Source organism: Struthio camelus, chromosome 2, assembly GCF_040807025.1.
Source record: "Struthio camelus isolate bStrCam1 chromosome 2, bStrCam1.hap1, whole genome shotgun sequence".
NCBI lineage: Eukaryota > Metazoa > Chordata > Aves > Struthioniformes > Struthionidae > Struthio > Struthio camelus.
In genome coordinates this window covers 167,475,620-167,499,803 of record NC_090943.1, presented here as the reverse complement: position 1 = coordinate 167,499,803, position 24,184 = coordinate 167,475,620, and positions in this window count along the sequence as shown.

The window sequence follows — 24,184 nt, the reverse complement described above, 5'->3', positions numbered from 1 at the left end:
ATGGTTAGGAACATCTTGTTAAGCATTACAGTAGATGCCCTAAGTGAGCAGTCTATATATGGCCTTTTCTTCTATAGCGATAAGTAGGGATTTTGGTAGTCTTGTTGTTAGGATATTGTGAGGTGCTATCTTAGAGGAGCTGTATAATACCTGAGATTGATGTGTCTTGACAACACAGATCATAGCCTGAATTATTATTCATATTGCAGTGAGATGTAGAGCGCTGAGCTCCATTGTGTTAAGCCGCGCATGCAGATAAAACAAGGGAAGATCTCTGCTCCTCCTTACAGACTTGGAATGAAACAAGAGATGGATACAATAAAGAGAGGAGGAATGTTACCTCGTGATCATGAGATAATCATGGTCACTGTGATAATTGAACTGTTGAAATTATGCCTTCAGGACCATTTTCACTTCAGAAAGTATTTGCAGAAACTGTTCAGCAGAATTTTTAAAATAATGAATTAAAGAAAATAGTGTTCTGCTGTACTCACAGAGCACAATTCACCGAGGGAAAGTATCTAAATTCATTAAATAATTTATCCACTCAGAAGTAATTGCCAGCTTGACTTTTTATGATGTCCTAGCAGTGAGGTATGGACCAATAGCTCAAGGACACTCAGGAGTAAATCTGGATTTAACTGAAGAACAACATTCTTCACCTAAATGTGGTGTCCCAGTGCATCTTTCAGTCTGACCTCACTCCTAGCAGTGTGATGGCACAGTAACTTGATCCCTTCTCAGAAAAAAAAAAGAAAAGTTTCATGAGCAGTGGAAGAACAAAGCCTGCTTTCCTCTGGATTTGTAAGGGGGAGTGGATTCTGTAACACTTAATAAGAGTGAGCTCAGGCTGCACTGCCTGCATATGTCTCCTCCAAAGGTTTTCTAGACAGAAAGGGAGGTGGGAAGGCACATCCAGATTCACGCTCACAGTCATTCACACAGTGTAATGGCTTCAGCCTTATTTTCTTGAGAAACTGGACTGAAAATGATAAAAATCAAAACCAAAACCGGCTCCCCCCCATCCAGCCATCACAATTATATTAATATCATGTACATTGTACCCGTTAGACATTTTAATGACTGAATTCCCTACTTATGTTTTCTTAGTAGGAAAAACAGACTTCATGTTCCTCACTTATAGTTACTTTACTTTGGCTCTTCACAAGGTACATTTCTCCTTGAAAAAAGTATCACATATCTGAAGAGCAGCATTAAGGAAGAAAAATTAAGAGCAGCATGGGTCTAATCCGGCAGATTATCAGGTTCCAAAATAATTTTTTAAGGAAAGAGTGACTAAAGGCTGAGCAATGGGGTGGAATACAAGCTGCACTTACAGTTAGGATTGCATTAGGTTACCCAGTATCTTTCTTAATGGGAAAATACTAGGTGTCATCAGTGTAGCATATTTTCTACAGTTCTTCAACGGAAATTAGCAGCTGACTTGGAGAAAAGAAGATGGGTGCAATACTTGAAGCCCTTGTAGAGAAGTGACTGACTGGTCATGATGATAATAAAATATCAGCACCAAGGGCTGCCACTAACAGAATTCCTCAAGGACAAATTTTGAGACTGATCATGTTTAATATTTACATTAATAAGATGGTATAAAATTTGGGATATGAGAATAACACTAGTTTGTGACAGAATAGATACATCCTCCACATCAAGGAAGATGGAGCTGTCATGCATGAAGGATTGGAAGACTTTGAAGATTGTAATATGAGAAATGAAATCAAATAAAATCAGAAAAATGTGCAGGTCATATGGGACAGAAGACAAGAACTCCAGCAACATGGCAGAGCTCATTTGCTGGAAATGACTGAGGAGGAAAAAAACATGGATGTGTTAGAGGTCTGCAGATTAGCAATAACATGCCAAGGTGGCAAAACCGTGAAAAAGGTATAAAAGAGTGCATGTGTCTCAGGTTATATCTGCTGAGCCAGTCTAGTAGATACAGGGAATTATTAGTGAGTGCTGAAGCTATCTTATCTGGAACACTACTCAGTTTTGGTCGTTTGTGCTGAAGATAAATGAACTCAAACCGGGAGTCACAGAGGGGATGTTACTTGGAGCTTCACTGTAGTGAAGAGCCTTTCTTGACTGAGGATGGTGAAAAAGCTTGGTTTGCTCAGACTAGCAAAACAGTCTGGCTGGGGATTGCTCCCTATAAATGTACCAGGAGGATAAGCACCCGGGCTGTAAAAGAGCTGTTTAAACTAAAGGACAATATCAGCAAAAGAATAAACAGCTATAAAGAAACCAGGACTGCATTTAGGTTGGAAATTAGAGAATGTTTATTTTAGAGGAATAAGAAATTTCTGGAAAGAGAAATAAGGGAGACTCTTATTTGTTTAATAAAGGCACAACATACTGTAGCTCTGAAGGTAAGGGACCTGGACTTGTTGAATGAAAATGTTGTTTTTATTCCAAAGTCATAAAAAAAATTTTCACATCAATATTTGATTGAGTGTTGTGTTTTGATAGTGCCATCTGACTGGCTGGCATGGAAATTTGTGTGAAGTTTCCTATTTATTAGTCTGCAGACCATTTTTTGAAGTTCGTCCTTTGCCTTTTCAGAAGTTCCTTGTGAATAGACTTAAACTTGTTTATGAATTTACTACTGATGATTACCTCTGATGGGAGAGAGGATAAGCTAGGGATGACACAAACACTAGTTCTGCTATGTGTTTTCGTGATATGTCCCCTAATTCACGTTGTGTTGCTTCCGCGGGCTGACTGAAGATAATTGTGATAATAGGGGGGAGACCCCAAGCCTCTGGTGGGGGCCTTTGGTTTTTATCAGGAAGGGAGAATTGGGAGTGCTGGCTGCATGTATCACACATGCTAGTCTTCACACAACACTAAATGTGTATGTTGCAAACCTACTTTCTTTGACCATCACTCATCTGCAGGTGCATACAGGTAAACATAATTATAGGAAGGATTTAGTAGTAATTACTGTGTCAGGTCTCTGCTTAGAGGTGTAGGGAACATTTTACCATGTCTCTCCCTTTGAATTAATTATGAGTTCTGTTTCTTTTCTGTCCCTACTATGTGAGGCAAATGGTCCAGAGGAGAGACACTCATGGAGGAAGACTATGTCCCTTTATTTATGAGCCCACATAAATCTGAGGGAGTTATTTAACATGAGTTTGGGCTGCAGAGGAAAATGGATTGCCTACACTACTGCCTGTAGTTAGAATGGCTTGGATACAAGCTTTCGGAGTTTACCTCTCAGAGATGTGTGCACCTTGATTTGCTAATTTCTTTTATCTTGTTCTTCTAGACCAGGAGGTCCAGATTTTTGTCTGAAATACTCCCTTTTATAGGAAAACAGCTACTTAATGGTGTGGGGCACCTTTGGCTCGTGTGAACCAATGCATACCTGATTCCTTAATCCACATTAAGTATGTTATCCTGGATGGGTTATGTAAGCTGCCCAGTAAAACGCAAGCTCTGACTGTGAACTACCCTCTAGCGCATGTTGTCTGCGTTTCCTTTTTTCAATATGCCCTTTCTGAGTCTAGCACTTAGAAATGGGAAGAGAGCAGCCAAAAGAAAAGGCCTGTTATGGCATTTTGTGAATTATTACTTCTTGCTGAGTCTTCATCCTTTGGGCTGTTCTCCTTTTGCACTGTTTTCCCTTCTTTATTTTGAATGAGCAAATGCGTGTGCACATTGTCATGTCTCCTCGAGTGTACTGAGGAAAGGGACATCCACCAGTTCCCTTGACAATGTATAAGAGCAGCCCTTCTTCTCTCTGGAGAATGACTTTTAGAAAGTTGCTGGAAATTTGTCTGAGGTCACCTCAATCATCCTTCTCCACAAAAGCTGTGATGCTGTAAAATCTAGGTCTGAATATGACAGTCCTAGGCTGTCTTTCCTTCTTGCAGATTACCTTTTCTATAAATATTGCTTCTCATATTCCAGACCTCCCCCCTATTAGCAGTAATTAATGTCTTAATAACACTAGCATTCATTAGGAAAATGTGTTTCACCTTCTATCACATTCAGATCAGAATGCATTCTTTTTCTGTCTTTAGAGAAGAGGATTTTTTCCAGGAGTTGTTTGCTATTCAGAGATTGCATTTCACATTGCAATTGAAAGGGATTTACTGATCCATTTATAATAATTAGAGCTGTCATGTTTTTGTTCTTAATACATTTTGTGAATGACTAACTGCAGCACCTCCCATTTGGCCCCAGTAATGTTTGATGGGGCTCTTTGCCCTGCTAAGTCTGAAAAGTTTCATAAAGAGAATGATTTCAAATAATGGAAGTTAAAAAGCTGATGTGTAAGGCTCTATGGGAGAATTTGACATGCCTGTTCAAATCATTTGTCATGCTATAAAATTGCTGGAATACAGCTATAAGAATGTAAAGGGTGGAAAATGATATGTTGTCTTCCAAGTTCAGTGTTTTATTTATTCTGTGACCTTCCTTTTCAATAACATTTTAGGCCTACCAGACCTAATACAAGTCGAAATTGCAGCCTCAGGCTGCACCTGCCAGTCAAAGATCGTGACTATGGTATACCAGGTGAATCTATAATGGTATAACAGCTTTGCAGGCAAGCTAAAATGTCATTAATCATCTATTAAGAGCCGAGAAAGTAAGCAATTGGTCAGCCTGTATAGGAAGAGATGGTTAGGAAGAGAATCAATGAGTTTAAGGACATGTCATTTCTCTTACCACTTTACCTCAACATCTTACTGTATTCTTTTACTCATTTATTTATTCATCTTTTCATTTATTCATTTATGTTGTCAGCATCCCTAGGCATCAGTCTTTTGGTCTTGAAAGCTATGTTTTCTTCTATTTTTGTCTCCTTTTAGTATGTTATGTGGGTCTATATTTTGTGTTCCATGCAATGATAACAGAAATGCAGTATATTTCCTGTCTCTGGATTTTAGTAAAGTGATTGAACTGATGCAATGTCAAACTTGACTAATGATACAAGAGAGACTGGAAATTAATATATGCAGTATATATGCAATCTAAGGAACTGCATGAACTAAACTACTGGATAAACTGGATGAACATGGATTATGTGAAAAGGAGAACTAGGTGGTTTCAAAATGGAGCTTGATCCATTTCCAGAAGAGATTAGATAATGTGCACGTCCTACTGGAGGAGGTCTGTGGATCTTTTGATCTTAGACATTTCTTTCCAGGCCTACCTTCTTGTGGAGGCAGAAATTGAGACGCATTCAGAGTCACGGAGCAAGAATATAACTTCAGCAATAAATTATTGACACTGAAACTGCAAGGCTGAGGTGACAGTTATCAAAGTCAGAGAAAACTTTGTTGAGATGGGCCTGGACAAACGTTAATCGTGTGGACTCAGAGAAAGGCATGTCCCCCAGGTATTGCCTGAGTAAGTGCAAAAGATTTCAAGCATTCAGCACAGAGAGAGCAAGAACCCCAAAGCTTAGATATTTTGATGCTGTGGTAAGTGCTGAGCAGCCATATTATTATAGGGGGGGTACTGGATCTTTCAGATACTATTGGGACACAAAGAATAACTGTAATACAAATGATGATATGCACTGGTGGACGTTAGTAGAATAGGGTGCTTCAGGTACTGTGTCTTACGCTCTGCCAGTATTAAGCAGATGAGTGCAAATTGAATTTCATGCTAACTTGCTCTGGGCAATGAGCACCCAAGTTTTTAATTAAGTTTTAGTGAATTAAGGTAACTTAATTAAAATATTTGCACACAGTTCATGGATACAAAAAAAAAAAAAAAGTTTTGATAGCAATATTAATCTGTTCCAGAGTCTGCATACATCACAGACGAGGTTGCCAGTGTCATTAGTGATACTGGTGAAAGAACTACATCCTGCCTATAAATTGGGCAAAGCAAGCGTAGTAATTAAATAGCCTGGTATAGTATAGATTGACAAGAACACCATGAATCAGGTATTTAAAAGCAAGTAGATGGGGATGGGAGGGAGAACGCTGAAATTGGAAAGGAGAGGAGAATGAATGATGTGGTAGAGTGGGACTCAGGCTGGTAGAGCTAAAGAGAGAAACAGTAGATAGGAGAGATAGGAGCTCAGGTACAAGGAACTGGCTGGACATGCAGATTGGCCCAGAGATCTAAGGCACTAGGGATAAAATGAAGCAGGCACTGAAAAAAGAGCATTAGACTTGGAATCACTAGGGAATACAGGGTAAAGTCAGGAGTTGGGGACTGGAGGGTTGAGAGGGTTAGACGAGGAACTGGGACAACAGTTGAAAAAGCCTATCTGGAAAAAGAGGTGAAGAAAGAGAGAGAGTGAGAAAAATGGGAATGAAAGAAAACTAGACCCATCTGGCCAGTGAGATTAGGACAGGAACGGAAAAATTAAGGAGTGATATTTAGCATTGGCAAATGGGAGTGTAATGACGTTTCAAGGATGGGCAAAAAAAAAAAAAAAAAATAGCGAGGAGAAACCGAGACAAAGATGACTATGCAACAGGGACCAGTAAGAGGTTATGACTTATTCTGTGCACTGAACCAGGCTTATATCGTATGGAAAATAGAGCACCAGAAAACGAAATGGAAATCTAGCCTCATGTGCGCACCAGGAGTTAAACTGAACATGAGCCAGCAATTGTGCAGAGAAGGTGAGAAGCACTCTGGGCTGCCTTAAGGAAAGCATTGCCAGCAGGTAAACGGAGGTGATCCTTCTCCTCTAGTCAGCACTGTTGAGACATGTCTGGAGTGCTGTGTCCAGTGCTAGGCTGCCCAGTGCAAGAGACACATGGACCTATTGCAGTGAGTGCAGCAAAAGGCAACAGAGGTGTTTAAGGGACATGGGACATCTCTCATAGAAGAAGAGGCTGAGAGAGCTGGGATTATTTAGCCTGGAGAGGAGAAGGCTCACGGGGAATCTGATCAATGTGTATGAATGCCTGATGCAGAGGGATTAAAGAAGATGGAGCCAGACTCTTCTCAGTGGTGCCCAGTGACAGGACAAGAGGCAATGGGCATAAACTGAAACACAGGTAATTCCCTTTAAACATAAAAATATTCTTTTATTTTTTTACTGTGAGGGCGGTCAAACACAGGAACAGGTTTTCAGGAGAGGTTGTGGAGTCTCCATCCTTGGAGATATTCAAAATGTGACTAGGCACGCTTTGGGAAACCTACTCTAAGCTGACCCTACTTTGAGCAGGGGCATTGGACTAGACGATCTCCAGAGGTTCCTGCCAACCTCAGCTATCCTGCTGTGAAATAAGGGTTGCACAGAGTGCCTTGCTTCTGACATTTGCTCATTTTTGAATGCTTGACTTTGTCACACTCTGGGTCTTTTCATGTAACGTGCACATGTGCACATGCAGAAGTGCATGTGAGAGCTGGGGAAAACGTGAACATGGACACACGTATGTTAAAAATGCACAATAGCTAGTAGTTGCTAACACAAATATATAACATATGGGACATACAATTTGCACTTCACATTTCATTGCCAGGGTTAATGAGGGTTAATGCTTTCCCCCAAGACAGTCAATGGAGAGTGTACTGATCCATCAGTAAGGAAACCAGAGTCTGATTTTGATTATGGTTTCTGACCTGCCGTGAAACCATGGAAAACCTTTCTCCTTTCTGAATTTATGTTGCCTATTGGTAATGTCAGAGAGTCAAGCGTCTCTGAGCATGTGTGTATGGAACAAGTTCACCATCTCATCTGGAGCTCCTAGAACTGCCCTGGTACCAATATGGGTGAGAAATGCACCTTTACCAAATTCGTGATAACAAGGGCTCACCCTATTAGAAAAAAGTAGCTTTGGCCCATTCACTACATCAGCATGTGCCTTAGGAATGGTGTGGTTTTGACAGACATCAAAGCATAGGGCTCAGGCACGAGGGTAAATAGGCTGCCATGTACTTGGGCTTAGGGCTGCATTGCTCTGGTTTGTCCTTGCATGCACCTTCCTCAACTAGAGCCACAGGTAATTAAGCAGGCAGCAGGCTAACTAGTCAAATTACTCTCCTTCTGCTTTTCTTTTTTGTAGATGGATGGCTGAGCAGACGGCTTGTGAGCTCCAGAACTTTTTTGCTTCTAGGTCACTCATCTGAATCTAGACCAGGTCAACATTAACCAAATTGTTTTCACTTGAGCAGAAAATGATTGGTGGTGATCAAGTGCTGTCTTAATGGAAACCATGAGTTCCCACATGTAAATTGCTCTTCTTGCCAGTCTGTCATTGCTATCAATCTTTGTCTGACCACTGCGGAAGACTGCAGTGCAGAGCATGGGCTGTGAGGGTGTGATCCAGCCTACACATTCAGTTCTTTTTGATGCAGAAAGAAGAAAGAATGAGAATAGCATTTCCCAGAAGTATTCAAATGAACTCAAAATGTCAGGGAAGAGAAAACAGCAGGAGGATTCATGCCCTCTGATTTTTCTATCTCAATTTCAATTACAGTTGCACTTTTATGACTGGTGCCATTTGGCCAATGTTTTTCTTTTAAAAATCTCTTCATATTTTTAAGGTTTTACATCTTGTCTTCCTTGGTGATCCTTGAACCAGTGACTGAATATTTTTCATCTTCAGAGGCATGCAAAGTTCCAACAAGAATCATGGCCAGAAGCAAAAAAGGAAACAAAAAGTCCCTTGGGACTTTTCAAAGGAGGTGTTTAGCATGAGATCTTAGGGGAAAAAAAGGCAAGTATTGCTCAGGAATGTGGAAGAAATATCATTTTTAGAGCCTATTGATGAGAACGTTGCATGAATAAGGGGTACAGAACTGGCAGTACATGGGATTTAACTGGTGGAGTCACAAATGAGATAGATAAGGAATACTGAAAGACATCAGCAGAGGTTCAGTGGAGGAAGGAAAGAGAATCCTGAATTTGACATGGGGGATGAAACTGCAGAAAGACCCTCATCTGCTCTTCTCCAAACATTTGACTGTCAAAAATCAACTGAGCTGAGAGATTCCATTTTGTTTTATTGTCACCTAATGAATAGGGGGGAAAAAAAAAGGCAAAGGAGGGGAAGAGGAGGAGGAAATATTTGAATGTTTGGACAGTCTGAGAAGCAAGTCTGAAAAGAATTAAGGTAACGTACATGTAGTTAATGGATTGCAGTTTTGTGGAGAAAGGGATGGTAAAGTCACGCTGGTGAAGTTAGGTAGCCCAGAATATAGCCTGACCAAGGTGGCTGGGAGTACAGTGCTATCGCTTCATAATATCGGAGGATTTAGGGAGTACAGACAGAAAGAATGACATTTGCCAGCTTTCGACTTCAAAGGTGACTGGGTGGCCAAGGAAAGGTTTAAGGAGAGTTATCAGAAGTGTTACTCTGAACTGGTCATTAATGGAGAGAGACTGATTTAAGGCTGTTACAGAAGGCGTGACCATGAGTCAAGATTTGGATGCCTCCAAGAAAAGGGGAAGCTAAAAGTAAAGCCTAAGGGGACACTAAGCAAGTGGGGTAGAAAAGAAGTCACTGGAAAGTCTCTGAAAGAGGAGAGATGGCTGAAAAGCCCTGCAAAAGGAGAAGAGTAGAAGGAAAAGAAACTAGGATAAGGGATTGCCAGTGAAGCGGAAAAATCAGATATGCAGAAACTGGAAAAGAGACCTTAATTCCATCCGTGTGCAACAATCTTCCAGAAGACACAGTAAAAATCATGTTGCTTAAATCTCTGAACATGCAAAGAATAAAGCATGGAGTGAATATTCGTTACAGGAAAAAAATCTTGCACTGTTGGAGATTTATATAGGATAGGGTAGGATAGGACAGAATATTGTCTTCCTGCTTCTAGTTGTTACAGTTCTTGGACTGAAGTCCCAAAGAAAAGCAAAAGAGGATGATCCAGCCAAATTGCAGCTGGCAGATTATGGCGGATTTCTGGCACACTGGTGTGAATGTGCCTCACTTGCATTTTCTTACAGTCCACGCCAGCAGCTACTTCAGCCTTTCCAGTAATGAAGATGTGTCTCTCTCATTTACTTGGACTGAAGCTGTTCCATGTTGCAAAAATAATTAATTATTCATTGGAGAAGGAACTAGGATAAAGTGTCTTGCATCCCAGGTGAATGCTTAAACTACTGTGTTATGGAGAAATTACCACTTTCTCTTGCTCATTAGGTCTTAATTCAGCTCTACAAAGAAGAGCAGTGTCAATAGGAGTAAATGAAATGGCTCTGTCCCAGATAACTGTGCAATGCACTGAGGATGGCATCTCCAAAGCGGGTGAAAAGCTTTGATTCAAGCTCCCTTTCTACTTTATTTAAAGCAGGAGTTTGAAAACTTACAAAGATTTAGCCACAAGGGTATACAGTTTCCTTGGGCTGAGGTCTCTCACTTAGTCCTGGGGAACAAATTGTTTAAATTCAAGATTTACTGAGTCAGAGAAACTAAAAATGTCCATGTGAATAGCTGTCTTTTGTCACAGTACTTAAGTCCTTATTTCTTAAAGGATATCTGAGAAAGAGAAAAAAACATAATGCATAGGGACTTTCCTCTCCTGTGCCTCCAAGGATATCAGCAACTTCTATCTATTGGCTCTTTTTTACAAGTGAAGATGGCTGTTTGGAAAGATAAACAAAACAACAGGACAAGAGTGAGTCAGAGTGATACTGGCTTAAATATGGTGTTTTGTGCACCTGCCCTCTCTCCTAGTGCCTTGTTACACTAAAAGCACTATGCAGCTTCTTTGTGAAAGGCTAAAAGAAAGGGTAGAAGAAGCAGGATAATTTTCATGTCTGGGCCGCAGTCGACGTAACATGGTCATGTCAAATGACATGAGATTACATCAGTATGCAGCAGTTGACGGCAGTTTTGAGGAAAGTCAGATGCTAGCCCTATAATATCACCATTGCTGTGAAAGCCAGCTCTTTGGGAGTGTGAGTCACAGTGAGAGCTTTATAGAGCATATCTACTATAGAGAAGGCACTACTGTAAAGCCCCCACCATCTCCCCCTCCAGCCTATGGCACTTCCTTGTTGCCCAGCTGCTCGAATGGATTCAGCTATAAAAGCTGCTGGTTGGAGGGACACGTATTTGTCCATACATTTTTCCATACACAGCATTATCTGTGCAGTGCAGAGGGAAATGGGGAGGAAGATCATTGGGAGGAGAAGCACAGGACACATGCTTGGTGCCAGGACTGAGATGTTCACCTGTGGCTGATGGCAAAGAGCAGCTTGCCATTCCAAGAACTGGAGGAACAGAAAAGAGTCACCACAGACACATGTCCAGATGTGCCAAATTCCTATGCCTCCCCCTCCTCTTTCTTGCCTCCGTGAAACAGAGAGATGATGAATGTTTGTAGTCAGGTCAGCTTACAGGTTTTGCGTGCTTTGAGGGACCTGAGACACAGAAATCTCCACCTTTCCTGTCAAAACCATTGACCAAGTTCATATGAGAATCTGGTCTCTCACCTAGTGACTGGGGTACCATTTTCCCGCAGGTGACCTTTTTTATTTTTCACACTTCTTTGCTGTTCCAAATACATCCTATACCTTTGCTTTCTGTCTCTTATAACAACCCTACAATGCTTTTAGCAACCTTTCATCAGTTTATTCATTTAGGGTCACCCTATGTGGCGTGCCTATTTTTTCCAGATTGTGCCAATGACAAAAATGGGATGGGATGGTGAAGGCACTGGAGCATCTTTAGCAGTTTCTTGTTTCTCCTGGCTTGTAGTATGGAGGAATTGATAATATCTCCCCCTTTTAAAATAAAAATGAGCCATTTTCTTAGGAAAATATAAAAAGTAGACAAAAATCAGCCATTTTATGCATTTTATACTTGCTGTTGACTTGAATGCATGGTATACAACACAACTATCCTTCAAAGTCTGCTGTACAGGAACACTAGGGAATAATAAAAAATTATGACTAGATGGTGCCATAGAGGAAGAGCGATGCAGAGTTACACGCTGCACAAGTAGGGTACCTGGGAGTGCTGCATGAAGATGGGAAGCTGCTTAGGAAGAGAAATTTCTTGCATAGCAGAGTATGGGGATCTTGCTGGCTTTGTGAGAAGCTTTGAAAGTAGTTTTAAAGGTTCTCCAGAGCCGGCTGCTGTGTGCAAGGTTACTTAATGCAAGGAAGAAAATGCAGTAAAAGAGCTGGGGTACTTCTCTGTTCAATGGCAAGCAACACCTTAAGCATTAGTGCGGGATAAGAGATCTTTTCCATTCTGCACAATGGACTCTCTTGGGTGAAAAGGCCCTTACACAGCCTCAACTGAAATGCTTTCAGTTTTCTTTTTTCTTCATCTGCTGAAGGGTTTCCTAGGTTAGTCTCTTTATGGTCATACTTTTCATGAATTTTTCATTATAAGCAGATAAAAGTTTAATAAAGATTTAATTGTTCCTAAAGCATCTTACACACACAAGCACCTGGATAAGAGGCATTTTTAATTACGATAAACCTTAACATGAGCAACCTATTGGGCTGCTGGGGCTCATCAAAGATGATTTCAAAATATTTATTAAATGGTCATTTATAAATTAACCCTTTACAGGCAATCTTCAAGGAATACTTGACCACATTTCTTTCCAAAATGAGCACTGCAGACGTTTTGCACAGGGGGTCTAGGTTCCTTCCTCATCTGGTTGTGCCAACCTCTGTGATGGGGCTGCAGCTCTTCGGGGCCGTACCTCGCGTGGCGATCCTGCGGGGGGTGACATGGCTGAAGTCTTCATCTGGAGAGAGAGGAACGGCTGTCATGTCAGTGATGGTCCCATGGCACTGCTCCGCTCAGAAAACGAGAAACCAAAATGATCCTTTACCCCATTCTGTGCTCTGCTCCCTGCAACCAGCTCTGCCAAGCCGCGCTTCCCTGTGAAACCTGGGATATCATTTTCCTAAGTGAATAAATACTCGTTACAAAAAAAAAAACAAGTGCAGAGAATCAGATTACAGGAGGAAAAAAAAAATCTCTTCAAAGAGAGACCCAGTAAAAACCCAATCCCAGCTCTAACCCAAGGACCCCTCTATCACAACCAGCCACTTATGAAAGTAGCTTTGAGTGACGAAGACTTGGGCACCGAGACTAATTTCACCCCCTCATTCACATTCAGAGTGGGACCTAAGCACAAGCACACACTTGGAAGAGGACAGTAGCTTTTGCCAGAAATTGCTTTAGCTCTGCGTCCTGAAAGCTGGTTTCGTGCCAAGCCCCTGACCTGGTGCAGTTGCACTGAAGGAGCAGGAATCGACGCCTCTTTCCAGGGCCTTGACCATCAGATCAGGGCTATAAGTGCTGGAAAACCAAGCTGTCCTTGTGCGTGCTCAGAGCCTGCAGCGCCTTCAGCCTCATCCTCTTACGGACTGAATATTTCTCTTCTAATAAATCTCCTCAGTACATTGATAAATGGAAGCTGTTTGAGAATAGAAAGGGAAAAAAAAGTATATATATATATATATATAAAAGACAGAGGATGGGCTTCTCACCTGTTTGAAAAATTGCTTCACAGACCAGCTGCCTCCTTGCCCTCCTCCACCCTCATCGTGGGCCGCTTAGCACTTCGCCTGGCTGCATTTTCACATGAGCCGTGCTTATTCCCGGTTCGGCTCCCATCTCTTCGAGGAGCCGCTCACCTTGTACAAAGTCAAACGGCTGCACAAGTCACGCAAACTGGGCAGCGTCTGTGCCGGCTGCTCTCCGGGACGGATCCTGACTGGGAGCAGCTGCATTGGAGGCAGCGGCCGAGCGTTCCTCGGCATCCAGGCCCCGCTCTCCTGCCGGAGCTGAAAGCAGAAGGCCGGATTGATCGAGACGTCAGAAGTGCCTTTTTCCCCAGAGGTCAACTATATTCAGGTAACGATGCAGTGCCGCAGTGCACTCCTCCTAATCCAATCAAATAACGTAATGGTTTAGGCTCTATCAAATAAAGTTCAAGGGAGGCATGTGAAACGTGGCCGCCCCTCCGTTGCTGGCAGCTTTCCTAAGTGCTGAGAATCAGATCAGAGGAAGAAAAAAAAAAAAAAGAATATCTTCAAAGACAAACTTTCACGTAGACACACACTTGGAAGAAGACAATACTTGAGTACAGTTTTCCGTGTCAGGCTTTTTTTTTTTCTAATTATTTTTGGTTTTCTCTCATCTTCCCATTTTAATGCCTATTTATCTTAGGCCCAGATGGTTTCTGAAATTGCTGATGAATTGGGGTGCCTCATTGTTGAGAAGAGAGCATGTCTGCGAGGTGGGGAGTCTTCATTTGTTGTCAGATGTGAGGAGACTCAGTATATTGTGTAAAATCAAGCCCTTTTAGAAACATCTCAACTTAGGTGTCCAGAAATTGGTATGCTAGAAAATATTAGTCATTTCTGGAACTCTTTGGCCTTTGCCTCTTGGACCGGTCATCTTCACTCAGTAAACTCATAGACATTACTTGAGCAGTTTTATATATCAGATCAGGGGATATAGGTCTCGGTGTAACTCATCTGGGATAGGTTAAGTACTGTAACACTATTTCTGTAGAAATTTAATCTATCAAACAGTAAATGCGCCAACAGAAATTTGCACAGGTATTGATCTGATTTATTCCTTATTAAATGTTAATTTAAGTTTCTCTCATTGCTTCACGTCCTGTGAAAACTGTCCAGCTGTGTTAGAAATGTACGCACACTTATCTTTCACATAATGCAACGCATTCATCCAAACAGTATATGGCATTGACTAACTTACCAGTTATTTCCCATGCAGAACATCTGAATCAAAGTAAATTTGAGGTACTCTACTGGTCCGTCTGCTTCATCAGTACAATCCAGTACCTTGCTATGTAAGTGTCTGTGGCTGAATTTTCCAGTGAGTTTCCAGTGAATTTTTCACCTTGCAATGAGCAGGCACCTTTCTTGGGCGGTTTGGGGTTTTGGTCAATTCTTATTTACCTGTGAGGAGATTATCTAGGGCATGGATTAACCCATGCTGTGGGTCCTACCTAGCCCTACCTGGCCCGGCTCTGATCTGCAGTCAGCATGACCATGCTGGCACAGTGCTGCACATGTGGACAACCTGGCTGGATGCAGCAGCCCCAGCATGGCCCTTCTGCCCATTACAGACTCACGTGGTGATCTCAGAGCCTAATGTGTATGTGCTTCACGTCGCTCCTTGACCCTGGTTACCCCTTCTAGGTAATTGAAAGAGTTGACTGCACTGTCTGACTAAGACAGATTCAGTTCGCTGGATTATACTCTTTTCTCCTTCTTGGAATACTTCTCCTCCGTCTGCTTTCTAGTCTGTTTTACATTTTTAGCAATTTTCTGCAAGTGAAGTCAGGTAAAACTTTGCTTTCACAGCACCAAGATGGCAGGTGGAGAAGAGCTGTGCTAAGTTGTCCAGCTGATGCACACAGGTTAAACTTGGGTTTTTTTGGTCTTTTACATTGTAAATCTCTGTGAGGGCAATGAGATTTTACTAAAACCTTGCTAAACATAGCTTACTAATGCAAGACCTGCTACCAAAGGAAAAATGAAGCCATGAACTCATAATTTAACTCTGAATTCCTTCTTCTGTATCAGAGCCATTGACTTTTGTTTTCTAGTGAACCCTATGTGCTCATCTCCCCATTTGTACACCTTTTCCCAGGTTCTGCAGTGTTGTTGCTCTGGTGTGAGGTACTGGGAGTGAAGCAGCTCCTCTCCTCTGATTTATTTGTGTTTCCTGCCTGCTGTGAGCTCAAAGGTCTGACTCTGTCTCAGCAAGTGTTTCTTTGGAGTCTGGTAGGTCTTTCTGAGTAAACTAAGCAGTTGCCAATGTTTACTGAAGGGATTCATAGACTGAGAAATACAACTGTTTCTTCCACATTGATGGCAACTCTCACCAGCTGCCGTTTTGAACTGTGCATTGTTTTCTGAAGAGTTCATTATCTAGGCCAGGGGTTTCGTTTTCCTGAAGAGCAGCTCTTAAGTGTGCTATGTGGATCTCAGTTATTTCATCTAGTCTTTTTTTTTAAGCTTGTGATCAGATGAACTCTCTTCAGCACTACAGAGGAGTCGACCCTGACAGCTCTAGTCACCCTAAGCCTAAACATGAATGATCACAAAGCAGTGTGCCATGCATCAGTCCCCATCCTACAGCCAGACCTGGTCCGATCTGAGGGCCACTGGGCTTCTCCATGGGAGTGCTTGATGGGACAAGCAAGTTAGACAGTGGAGAAGCCATGGTAAACACGTGCTTTGCTTTATTCTGGGCCGTGTGGGCTTTAATGCAGAGAGGGAAGGGTTATGCCCCTCCCGAATGATTAAGACCCTGGATTCAGGATCAGACCCTTGGCTGCTGGCCTCTGCTGGCTGCAGAAGTCCTGGAGAAAGAGGAACCTTGCTGGCAGCCTTGTGGCCCGGATGAACGACCATGGCAGTGATAAACCGCCAGCAACACAGAGCATAAAGCTACGAAAGCGAGTGTTGAATCAGTAACACCATTCCAAGCACTTCTGCTAGAGAGCAGTCCTAGACCAGTCTCCTAATCGCACTCCCTTTCTCTTGACATGCACAGATTATAAAACACATCATAAGAACTACCCTGCTTTGGAAGGGAGCTACATCAGATGGTCTAACAGTTTTCTTCTTTTCCTACAATTTGATTCTATAAAGGAACGAACCAACAAGTTCTGAGAAAACTGATCTGAGAAGATCTGAGAGAATTTGACTCCATCTTTAAGGTAAAGTATGTTTTTTTGGAACATTCTTTTCAAGATTTCTTTTCTCTGGCTATGTTTGGTTTTCCAGCTATACTCCAGAGTGAAGGTTGGGCTTTTCAGGGAAGAAGCGCATTTAAAGTTAAATTTTACCTAGAATTATTCCTTTGTAACGCCCGTTGGCTAGGATAAGATACAAATGCAGGCATCTGAAGTAAAAAATTGGCTCTCATTTCTCAGGAAACATTGACATTATGGTAATCTCTGGTTTATTCTTGGGAGGAAATAACTGGGGCAGCTTTATAATATTGCAAGAACCATTCATGCACATGATTTAAATCACGCTATTCTGCTGACAAGCTGAAACCTACTAGGACATGGGTTTTACTTGCTCTTTAAGTGGATAATTTTGGAGGGGGTACAGTGAAATGAGGGAATCTGACAGGAGCTGCAGTTGTGATGGTGACAAAGACAGACAAACTTCATCAAAAATGTGTTCACTAGACATGCCGAAATAAACAATTCTCCACTTTCTGAACAAAAATGACATTTCAAGATAATATGCCCCGGTTGCTTTCTTTTTTTGCATTTTTCTAACAATTTTTTGTGTGAAAACTTCCTCATATCCTTCACTGTCCTACTTATCCTTTTAGCTATAGGATAGGAAAAAATGCCAAAACTTGGATTCAAGGAATAAAGGATGAGTATGGGGTAGAAATTGCCCATTCGTGGCCTTGCCATTGACTCTCTGCTTTTACCTCTAGCAAGTTTCTCAAGGCCATATACAATAAAGGATCCAAAAGATTAGAAAAGTATCCAAAACATGCAGCATGCTTAGTAAAGAGCTGCCCATCTCCACCATGCTCAGCATGCAGCTATCTAAAGCTAGCCAGCAGAAGACAGTGATGGCAGGGATGTTTTAAATCTTGGCTTTCCACTGCTTGATTCAGGGCTCTGGAGAAGCGCCTCTGTTTCGCCTGGATCCAGCCTTCGACCATCCTTAGAAGGTGCTACAGCTCCTTCTTGTCTCTAAGTTGTCTCCGGTCAGATCAGATCTTTGCGGTGTCTCTGCTTTTCCTTCCAGGGCTCCCTCCCTGTTGTATAAATATGGTTTCCAGATAAGGAAGAGGAAGAAGGAGAAGAAACTTCCTCTCCCCAGGGTGGGTAGGACTGGGAGGTTATTTACTGTTGCATGGGGCAGAATAAAGCAGAACTTGATCTCATCAGTGATAGATGGCTGTCTAACCTGTTCTTAAAAAGCTCCGGAGGAGGAGGAGGAGGAGATCCTCAAATCGCCAGAGGACATTCTGCCGCCCTTTGCCATGAAAATCACCCAACAGTCTAACAGAAATTGTCTTTTTCTGCAAATTAGGTAGATTTTTATTTTGTTGCTCTCTCCCCTTTGGTGTTTTTCATAGCAGACCTTTTATGGGCTGGAAGAGCACTGTTATATCCGTCTTCATATTATCCTTTCCTGAACAATACAAATCCAGTTCCCGCACAGGCCACGTTTTTAAACCTGCTATCCTTGCTGTTATCCTCTGGACTCCCTCCAATCTTTCTACATCTTAGTATGATGCCCAGTACTCCTGCTGAGGTTTTACCATCAAGATAAAGGAGGATAATTCTAATTACCTCCTGTGACTTCCATATGTTAATTCAGTCAGGAATTCTGCAACAGCAGCATATTGTTAAGTCCTATTCAGTGGACTTTCACCTCAACCTCTTTTCTGCAGTATTACTGCTCAGCCAGTTATCTCCCTTTTTGCATTTGATTTTTTCTTCCTAAGTATAGCACTTATTTATTGAACTTGTTTTTATCAGACCATCTCTCCAATAGGTCAAGATCGTTTTGGTTTGTGATCCTGCCCTCTGGGGTGCCTGTAATGCCTCTTGGTTTTACATCTTCAGCAAATCTTATGAGCCTTTGCTCTACCATCATCCAAGGCTGCAGTGAAATGATTGGATAAGTCACATGGAGGAAAGACCCTCGCAGGACCCCTTGCAATGCCCTATATGTTTCTTAGCAAACCTTAGTTAACTCTTGAAATGATGTATTTATCTGACTCCAAGACATGTCTTTATCTACATCTCACCTCTGTGCACAGGGTTCATTTAAGGAATGGGGTTTGGGCAATAGCTGCTTCCTGTGTTCAGAGGGCAGACAGGAGAGGTTGGGGTTTTTTGCATCTCCCAGCTGTCATTGGGAAGAAACAAGCTGTAAGTTTTCATCCAAGGTGAAACGTAGTAAGTCACCCTTCTTTTATAGAGGGGCAAGGACCTTAAAGCTGGCTCACATTTATCAATGGGAAAAAGCCTTTTTAGAAATTTTCTCCAAACTATCTTTCTCTTGGCTGCTTATAAGATGTCACGCGAGACTATAAGAAAACCTCACTGAAGGGCCAGTGAGGCCCTTCACCCACCACTCTCCCCTCATCCACCAGTTCTGTTACTTTGTCAAGGGGGAAAAGTGATCAGTTTGACATGATGTTTTCCTTACATATCCATGTTGGCTGAATACCCATGTTTCCCTGCATATCCTGTCACCCGAGCTTCACTGAGGTGCCTATAGATTGTCAGATAATATCTTTCCCAAATCAGTCTATGAATAAAGGTCAGGCTGACTGGCCTAGTGCTTTTGAGTCCTCTTTCTTCTTACATTGAGTTCTCTGTTTTCACTGCTTCAGTCTCCTGGGATCTCTCCTGTCTTCCACAAGTCCTCCAAGATAATTGCTAATGGTTCAGAGGTTACTTTGGCTTGCTCCTTCAACATCCTTTGGTGAATTCCTTTATGCCTTGCAAAGTTGAATACATCTATCTTATCTACATATACTTTAACCTATTCATTCTTTGTTTGAGCTTATCCTCTTGTTAAAATTAATTGCCTTAAGTAGACAGTCATAATTAATTTTCAGTGTAGTCGGCTGCAAAGAGAATATTGAATTCTTCAGCTTTCTCTGCATCGTGTGCTATTTGTTCTCCTTCCTGGTTAAGTAATGGGCCTATACTTTCCAATATTTCTTCCTACTTTTAATGCATTTATAAAACCTTCTCCTGTCACTTTTTATGTTCCTTTCAAGCTGTAACCCACTTCATCCCAAACCCTTTCTGATTTTTTTCCTCTCTCGTCCTTAATCACATGCCCTTTTTTGCTTTTTGTGTGATTTTTTTCTCAGTTTATTTTCAGGCCCTTTAAGAGCTCCTGATGCAGCCATAATGGCTTCTCACTGTGCGCTCTGTCCTTCCCCTGTATTGAGATAGGTTGCTATTGTGCCTTTAATATACTCTCTTGCTGTAACTGCCAGCTCTTCTGTGCTCCTTTATCCCTTAAATTACCTTCCCAAGAGACCCTACAGATGAGTTCCCTGGGCTTGTTGAAGTCTGCCTTTTCTTTTTTTCTTTTTTTCTTTTTTTAAGTCCATTATCCTTACTTTATTTCCCTGACTCCTTCCTTTTTCTTAGAATAGTGATTCACAGTCCTTTCACCTAAGTCACCTTCCCTCTTTAGACTTTCGACCAGTTCCTCTCTATGAGACAGGGCCAAATCCAAAACGCTTTCTCTCCTTACCATTTCTTCCACCTTTTTTAAATGTCCCTGATTCATTTCAAAGATTTTAATTGACTGTTTGAATCCCACCACGCTTTCTCAAGAAACATTTGGGCATTTAGCATTTCTTATTATCATCACATCCTGTCCTTCAGATGTCCATGACCTACAAAAGATCCATCTCATCCTATAGCCCCTCCTCATATTCATGTGAAGACAGCAGCAAATACTGCATCACTTCTGAACTGCAGAGGAAATACATATTCTTGATATGCAACACAATGCCCTCTTTCCTCTCTGACCTTCCAGAACAAGCTATCTCCTCAGTATGGATATTCAAGTCCTCCCATTTTTCCGGCTACGATATCCCGGCTCCTTCATGATTTCTTCATATTCTTTAAAATTCGATTGCCATAGTTTAGAAAGTCTGAAAAGATTTTTGAGGAAAGACCAGCACTGAGCTGGGTGCCCACACCCTCAGTCTGCAAGAATAAGATACTGCTTGCTTCTCTGTCTGGACACATGCAGCGCTCAGCCACAGTTGATTCAGCCTTAGCGGGAAAGCTGAAAGACATCTCTCGAAGAAACAGACCATATGCAGCTATATTTGAGGCTCCAGAGGTGGAATTCAGACATGAGAGAGTCCTACCGGATCAGATGACGGTCCTTCTAGCTCAATAACCTGTATCAGGCAGTAGTCAGTAGCAGACGCCTAAGGAAGGAATACCAAAATAGAGCCGGCGTATAGCAATATTGCCCACTTTTGTGGCATACCCTCCTGACTTTTGGTAGCCTCAAGCTTGGAGATTTCCTGAGCTGCAGGTTGCATCTCTACTTTGAGTTTAACAGCCCGTGATAGCCTTTTCTTCCATGCAGTTGCCTAATTGCTTCTTGTACCTATTTATAACTTTAGACTCCACAGCATCTTATTGCCATGAAGTCCGTGATTTAATTATGTGCTACACAAACAGTTCTTTGTGTAAATCTTCTGGCTGATAATTTCATCTGCTATCCCTAATTCTTGGGTTATGAGAAACAGTAAAGAATAAATGTTCCCCACTCCCTTTCTCCATGCCATGCAAAATTCTGCCAGAGCTTCTCAACATTCCTTTCTTTTCCAGGCTGAAGACCATCCTTGCATAGAGCTTTCTATAACTTTAATCCTCTTTTTGTCCTTCACTGTAGCCTTCTAGTTCTTCTGCACCTTTCTGAGATGGAACAACCGAAAAATGTACCCACTGCTTTGGGTTCATCATTAATGCACTCCAGGCCAGAAGGAAGTTTTCTGGTTTGTTCTCTGTTCTTTTTCTAATAATTCCTAACATACTATTTGACTGCTGACCAACTTCTGTTGACATTTCTACAGAGCTGTGTCTATTGAATCAACATCTCTTTCTGCAGATGTATTTAGAGATTTAGAGTACACTATTACGTAGATACAGCTAAGGTTTTTCCCTTCCACCATACAGTCCTTTGCATTTACTGTCACAGAATTTAATTTGCCATTTTCTCTTCCAGTATAAAATAATTCCGTAACTTTTTGTAATTTTTATGACTATGTAATTTCATATCTGCAGCTAACTTTGTTGCCCTATTACTCAAGATTTTCTGGCGCTAGTCAGGTGTTGTGTCTATTGATTATGCGGTTATTCCGGACACTCAAATCTATTGATCTTTTTTCTCCTCTTTTTTTTTTTTTTAATCAGTCTAAAAAATAGGCTGGGAGCAGAGCCTTTTTGTAGGTACTATAGACTTATGTTGGAAATTCTTAAAGTGCTTTTCTGGATGTCCTCAAATAATCCCGCTGAAGTAAAAGTGTTCATTTTTATGTGAGGCTGCTCAAGAGCATAGGCTAGTATTTTACTGTCTTTCAATGATCTGGGCCTCCATCTAGCTCTGATTTCCATAAGCTCCCCTTAGCAATGAAAAAGGTGATGTTCCTTTAAGAGCTCGTATAATGAGTGTTAAGGGCACTGACAACAAGGAAATTATTATCTTTGCTTTGAGGAACTGTACATTTTTTTGCAGCTGTAGTTCCAAGCAAGTGTTTAGCAAGTGGGAGGCACTACAGAGCAAGTCCCTTTATCCATCACATTACCCTAATAATTAAACTGTCAGCTAGGGATGTCAGGCTTTAATTGAAAAAAAAAGCCACCAGAATCAAACAGTGGTAAAAAAATTCTGACTATTCCTCCAGTTAAGCCTATAATTTTTTTTATCTTAATCATTATGTTTGCATAAGGCACTGCTCAGAACACGCATTTTAAAATGTTTTTAATACTTTTTGTATGTTTTAAAATAACAAGAAGTTATTTAACCACTCTCCATTGTTCCTATGACTCCAGGAAGCAATTATCCTAAGATTCATCTGTAATTTTGTGTGTGTGTGTGTGTGTGTGTGTGTGTGTGTGTGTTTGTGTGTGTGTGTGGTTTATGTCTAAAATGAGCTCCAGAGGTGTTTTTTAAAATCTCCAGGCAGCTTTTCCTTGAGGATGTGAGTTCAGCAGATAGTCTGCTCCTTCTGAACTCTCCCTGTGGGGCTCATTCACCCGGCTGTCACGTTGTTAGAGGTCTCTATTACAGGCAGAAGTAGCTGAGCACCTCTGGTCTCTTCGCAGTAGGACATGGTTGGTTGTCGCCACTACTTATGCTCTAAATCCTGGGTCCTCCTTTTTATTTTTTTTCCTTGCTTTCTGCTTCCCAGCCTGGAGCTCAGATTGTGACACACTCGTCTGCAATGAAGCAGGTGGTCACTCCTGTAAGTTACCAGATGGAGGCACCGAACTGCTGCCACAGAGCCTGATTAGAAGACCATGGAAATGATAACAGTGAAGTGATGCAGTTGTCCCTGGCAGGTGGCTCTGCCCTGACTCAGAGATACTGTCTTTCAAAAAGATAATGCTCTTCTACCTCTCCCAACTTTGCTGCCAGGAATCAGCTGGGCATAGTTACCGTGCCAGCAGTAACTATGAACTTTGAGAGAGAGATAGGGACAGCTTTATTGTGAGAAAGAGACAAGACCTCCTGAGACACTTTTCACCAATCAACAGGGCCACTGGGGTGAGAGGAAGCACCTACATGACCAGGCAGTGACTGTTTTATCCAGAAGACTGAACGGCACACCCACTCCAAATGATACCACAAGCCACAGAGGAGTGACTGGTATAGCTGAATTCATGGCTATAGTAGAAGTCCAAAAGCCAAAATGATCATCTACTCTTGGAATAGTCATGAATAAGATAGTAATAGCAATATCCACTTGTTCATGTTGACCCATATTTCTCTATACTTGAAATAATAAAGCATTACAGCACACACCACACTGTGCAAATGGCTGGAAAACACTGATTTTTTTATGTTATCACTTTCTTTAATGGCTCCCTGTGGTATATGACACTGTGACTGTCATCGCCTTTGTCCTCATCTAACTAGGACTAGACAGAGAGAAGTGCAAGGCTTTAGTATGCCATTACCAATTTCCTGAGCAACAGAATGCCAAGTTCTAATTTTTGTTCTAATTTTAACTACACTATAGATTTTTAAATAAGCCTCAAGCTTCCTATTAACATGATCTGTCTGCTCCTTTGGTGCTCTCTCATCCCATTCTGATCGACCCATGAATGGGCTCCCTGTATTATTCATTGTACACTAAATTAAGCTTTTAGTGTTAAAGGCTTTCAAGAGTAGCGTTCCTTCCGTAGAACTCATTACCTGTGTCAATACACAAAGCAGAAGTGCTTAATAGATTTAAAACATCTAGTGTCTGCCCATTTTTTTCAGCAGTTATGAAGACTCATGGGCATTTGTTATTCTGATAATATTCCTTATTGTCCTGATATCAATTTCATTAGTCAGTGAGTGTGCACTATAGAGTTCCAAAGTGTCTTTGCATTACATTAACTTTAGCTAGTCCTGATGTTTTCTAAAAAGGTTAGGTAAATGAAAATTATTCTAGAAGATCATGGTTTTGTACACCTTTGGAAACAAGGAAGTCTGTTTTCATCACTTGTGAGAAAGTGGGAAAGTTGTGGGACAACTACAGTT